This window comes from Littorina saxatilis, linkage group LG3 (assembly GCF_037325665.1).
Source record: "Littorina saxatilis isolate snail1 linkage group LG3, US_GU_Lsax_2.0, whole genome shotgun sequence".
Taxonomy (NCBI): Eukaryota; Metazoa; Mollusca; class Gastropoda; order Littorinimorpha; family Littorinidae; genus Littorina; species Littorina saxatilis.
In genome coordinates, this window is record NC_090247.1 from 64,187,167 (window position 1) to 64,193,168 (window position 6,002).

Below are 6,002 nucleotides of genomic sequence, written 5' to 3' on the forward strand. Positions count from 1 at the left end.
GTGTCACGCATGTATTTCGCTTTGCAAAATCGCGCGCGTTACGCATGCGTCCAGTGCAGTTGTTACGCAGAGTTTGGCGACTGCGACACGCATTCGCTGCGCAAAATTTTGCTGGCTGGGCCGCTTCACTTGGCGGTTTTATCTCGCCGATGAGGTCAATGGCCACCCTCTTGAAAGGTCGGTCGATCAAAGGCATCTTCTGCAACGGCACTTTCGGGACTCTTCCTCGAGGTATGGTTTTCTGGCAAATATCGCACGATCGGCAGAATCGAGTCACATCTGCATGCAGTCCTGGCCAGTAAAACGCAGCCTGGATTCTGTCCGATGTCTTCTTGACACCCAGGTGACCTCCCATAATAGAGTCGTGGGCCACCTCCATCACCTGGCGCCTAAGTGGTTGAGGCACCAGAACTTGACGTAATGGCTTCCCACCGTTGACTCTTGGGTGCTGGAACACTCTGTACAGGATCTTGGCCTTTACTTCAAAGTGCACAGTGCCTTCGCCCTTAGTCATCTCCTTGACAGGACGACTCCTGTACTTTGTCAAGGTCAAATCAGCTTCCTGTAGCTGAATCAGCCGATCCCTGTCCACGACAGCAGTTGCAGAACTGTTGGTGACCCTGAGTGGCGTAGTTGTTTTGTCCTTCTTCGCCTGGGCTCTGGTCGTCACAGCGCTTACAACCTGCGGCTGGTCGCGGCGATGCACAGTTGCTCTGTCATCTCGTAACAGTTCGCTGATATCTTCATTCGCGAATGGCAGTGGGTCTTCCTCCTCAGCAGCAGGCTGAGCTGAGCCCATTCTCCATTCGAAATCAGGGTCATCAGGACGTCTCGCACCCCCAATGTTCCCAATTAGTAGATCGTACAAGGGCTTCTTCAGGCAGACGGCCTCAACTTCTCCGGTGAAGTATGGAGTATCGATCTGGATTTTTACCACTGGTGCCTTCACGCATTTGCTGTCAGCCATGAGCGTCCACTTGAAGTCACCAGTGAACTTCTCTGTTGGCACCAGATCCTCTTTGACAATGACTCCATTGCAGCCCGAATCTCTGAGAACAGTCACTTCCTGCTTCTCAACAAATCCCTTCGACACGGGCATGTTCGACACTGACACAGCTGCGCTGGCGACGACAGAGATTGACCTGCCATTGGCGAGTAGAAGCTGGCCATCAGATATACATTCTTCCACGTCCGATGGTGTATCCACTTGCTCGGCAGCCCTTGGGAGTATGACGCTGCTCGCACATACTTGTTGGTTCGAGCCACTCGTTTGCCTCTTGTTGTCGTAATATCTCCGTCGATGTTCTTGCGCTTTGTCATTGACATGTCCGTTATTTTTCTTTTGGGGACAGTTGGCGACTCGGTGACCCTTGGCATTGCAATGGAAACACGTTATGTTCTGCCCTTCATTGGATGATGGTGCGGACTCAGTTTGTCCCTTGGCAGGTTGGTTTCCCTGGTTCCCGCTCTTCTGGAAAGGTTTCGATGACTTTGACGTCCCTAGGGTCCTTCCATGAGCAATGAGATAACGCTCAGCAGCATCAGTAATGTCCTTCAAACCCCGCAGTTTTTGCTCTTCCAAGCGGGTCGCCAGGTCCTTCGGGCAGGCATTAAGGAACTGCTCCTTCACGATCAAGTCCCGCAGACTCTCGTATGACTGCTCTTCACCTGATAACTCCACCCACTTCTGCAGGTATGACGACAGGCGCTCCACAAACTGGCTCGGTGTCTCTCCAGACAATGGCTGGTATTCGCGGAAGCGTTGACGGTAGCCCCTTTCAGTGAAGTTGTAGCAACGCAACAGAGCTTCCTTCAGTACATCATAGTCTCTGGCGTCATCGTTTGAGAGTCTAGTGTAGACCTCAAGTGCTGCCCCAGTCAAATGTGCGCTGAGTTGAATCGCCCAGTCGTCGCGCTGCCATCTAGCACTCTCAGCGAACCTCTCGAATCTTGCAAGGTAGCAGTCGATCTGGTCCTTCCCGTCAGCGAATGCTGGAAGTTTCGGTGCCCTGTGTAACATTTGCTGCTGGTTATCTCTTTGGCGTGGTGCCTCGTGCTCATTTTGAACACGCACCATTTCTGTCTGAAGCTCTAAGCGCTTCATCTCCATTTCTATTTGGAGCTCTACGCGTTTCAGCTCCATTTTCCTTTCTTCACGCTGTGCTTCTCTTTCTCTTTCTTCACGCTGCGCTTGTCTTTCTTCACGCTCACGCTGCGCTTGTCTTTCTTCCCGCTCACGCTGCGCTTGTCTTTCGTTTTCTTCTCGCTCACGCTGCGCTTGTCTTTCTTTTTCTTCTCGCTCACGCTGCGCTTGTCTTTCTTCACGCTGCGCCAGCAGTCGTGTCTGGGACTCGACGAACTCCGTCAACTGCTTGCCTTTTCGTCCCAGTTCAATTCCTTTTCCCCAGAACTCAGCCATTCTGGTCTTTTCCGGTGCGTTCGTCTGTATTCTTTCACAGCCCCGAACGTAGACGAATGTAGTCTTCTAAAAGAACACAGTCTCTACTGCACCTCCGATGCGTCTCTCGTCGCTGGTCACCTTTGTAGACGCAGGCTGCCACCCTCCTCGTCTAACATGACGGCGCACACTGCTCACGATACGTACACGACGTACCTCAGTCGTATTTCGTAGTATTAATGCACTAGCTCCGCGACGAAGTCCGTCTCGTCCAAACGGCAGCTAACCTCTGTAATCCCGATACACTCCGGCGTCGCTCACCGTACCGAGCTGCGGCGATTACCAAACTCTTCACCAGTCACACCGAATCCACGGTTCCGTAGTCTCAATACTGATCCCTCAGGATACACCCGATTGATGGCTACCTCCTGTGACTGTCTTGACACTGGTCCTTGTTGCTGGAAAACCCTTGGCGTTAAACGTAGATCCTGGCTTGGCCCCCAATTGTTACACGACACTTGAGATTGCCACAAGTTCTCAAACGTCGTATAGTTGTGTTCTTTTATTCTACGTCGCCCGTCTTCGCAGCAGCAGAAAACAACTCGTCAAATTGAGTTCGAGGATTTATTCAGCATTCAATACATACAACTGCACAACGTAGCAGAACTCAAATAGAAGCTTTTTTAACATTCAAATCGCGCTGGCATATATAGCAAATACTCAATCTCGAGAATATTCCAGACCGAACATGACACAACTACATTATACGAGCCGCGCATGGACTAAACTAGCGACATTCTCTATGACGTACATCAAAAGCGCCGACGCACTTAATCCGAACGAACGCCACGAACTCACGACTAAAACAGCATGGTAAACAACTTGTTTTGACAGGACTAGAAAGTTCACCTGCATTCTCGTCCAAGCATAAATATTGTGTTTACAAAATATAATATCGGTACTTTCCCACAAAGTACAAATAAGTCAACTACATGCAACACACAAAACTGAACCAAAGCTCAGCAACGGTAGCGTTTCCTAACACCTGTTTTTGTTCAACTTATTGGCAGATATTGTCACGCGTCGAGGAACACAAACACACACACACAAACACACTCACACACAGACACACACAGACACACACACACACACACACACACACACACACACACACACGTGTTATCTATATATATACGACTAGTGTCTGTCTGTCTGTCTGTGTGTCTGTCTGTGTGTGTGTGTGTGTGTGGTTGTGAGCGATGCACGGCCAAAGTTCTCGATGGATCTGCTTCAAATTTGGTGGGCATATTCAGGTAGACCCGGGACAGGACACAACCTGGTCGATATTTCAACACGTGCTCTCAGCGCGCAGCGCTGAACCGATTTTGGTTCCACCTCAGCTACCCGGGCCCCCATACCGACATACCAAAGCCGCTACACCACATCACAACGCCAAAGTTCTCGGTGGATCTTTTTCAAATTTGGACACCGTATTCAGCTACACCCCGGACACAATATCATCGATGAGATATTTCAACACGTGCTCTCAGCGCGCAGCGCTGAACTGATTTTGGTTTTTGTGTTCATTTCACCATTATAAGTAACTCTTCCTTATCTTCTCCAGGTTTTCAGCGTTTACCTCCCTTCCTTCGTATGGTGCACTATAGTATGAGTGGGGCATCTTCGGATATTCCCGGCGTTCTGTTACTATTTTTAGAAGGTCACCGCAGTGTCCAGAACGTAAATTGGACCCGTAAATTATCCTCACTGTAAAAGTGCAAAGGTCGAATCAATTTATAGCCACGCGAAAAATACACTGTCATCTATCTCTCTATATATGCGGCTTCTCTGTGTTTGTGTTTGTGTGTGTGTGTGTGTGTGTGTGTGTGTGTGTGTGTGTGTGTGTGTGTGTGTGTGTGTGTGTGTGTGTGTGTGTGTGTGCGTCTCTATGTGGGCAACACCTGGGGATTGTTCAGTTCTGTTTGTGATGTGGTCTGGCGGCTTTTGTGTATTTGTATGTACTGGCCTTCCTTTGAGAAGCCATAACAGTTCAAAAGGGCTTAGAGATAACCTCTAAATTGCTCAATCCTGTTTGAGTGGAGTTCGCCTCCAAAGGTGATTAACACGGTTACATTCGTCGACAAGGATGGGACTCGGTATGGTCAGGAATGGCATTATGGCCACTGAATCATTTTCGTGCAGTTCCCATTCCACGAATCTGGGAGGGACCTAAGCTTGGCGGGTCCATTGTTCGGACCCGGCGAAGCCGGCGTACGGCTCTAAGTACTTCCGGCCGGCGAAGCGGGTATTCATTCTAGTCACACATATACACACACACACACACACACACACACACACACACACACACACACACACACACACACACACAAACACACACGATAACCATCACAAACACAGTTTGACAAATTCATCTTTGATTTTTTGCGGCCGAACCCCCCTCCCCCATTTTCCACACCGACAGAGTTGGCTTTTGTCTTGAATTCAGTACCTCACACGTACACGGTAATTGGTGTGACACCTCAAGCGGACCTTCTTCATAAGTGTACAGTGTCTGCTGACAAGGGACACGAGGGTCTGTGGATGAGCAACGTTATGGTTTAACCGGGTGGACTGGAGGAGTAGCAACAGCATGTGAACCACTTTAGAAATGACTTGTAAAGGTTGCAGTCGGTCAGATCAAAGAAGAGAAAATGTGAACGTGGGTCTTGAGAAGATATTACCATCCTAATACTTTACTTTGTGCAAGAATCAATCACGCGTACAGCATTACAGATGTCCAGCTGTAGTCTACATTGTACTGTAAACTTCACAGCGGCCTTATCGGCTTCCTCGAGTGACGTCACAGCAAGGCTAACGCTGCGGCGTCTTTCTTGTGCTGACAGAGTTGTCGGTCTCGGATTTTGAGTCGTTTCGGCCTGCCAACTGCTTCGTTTTTTTTCGGATTGTGAGAACCATTTTAATGGTTTCAAACTAATGATGAAAGTGTCTTCTTCTGGACCAAATCAACAGTCTTTAGTTGAATCAACTCGGAAAACTCTTAAACGCGTTTTTGCACGCGACTCCGCGCATTTTTGAGACCAGGCAACCCGACAGCTGCCCTTTAAACATTCATTCGCGTGTTATTTCATTCCGATTTTCTATGCCATTAAAGACCCTTAACTTGGAATAAAAAGTGTGAATGAAACGACACGGGAAAGAATGTTTTAGTTTTGGTACGAAATAATATTGTGTTTGCTATGTGTATATTTACCGAGGCCGGAAGTGTCTGACAGACATGTAACATTGTAACGTATTGCCTCTAAGTTCCTTAAACCTGTCGAGTTTTATTTCGCTTCGAACTTTCCTGATTTGTTTCCATAAGAACTGCATAAGTGAAAGACACCGCTAATTTCAGGTGCCTGTCAGGCGTCCCGTTTCTTGCCATCTGACTTATAGAAGTCTTTATGATTTCTTCAGTGCTGTTTTTATCAGTAAGTGGTTGTTGTTGTTTTTGTTTTTTGTTGGCAATTGACAGTTGCAAAATGTCTACTCGTCCAAAAAGCGGAGCCCTTCAGTTATACAAAACCTTCTTACAGAAGGAAAG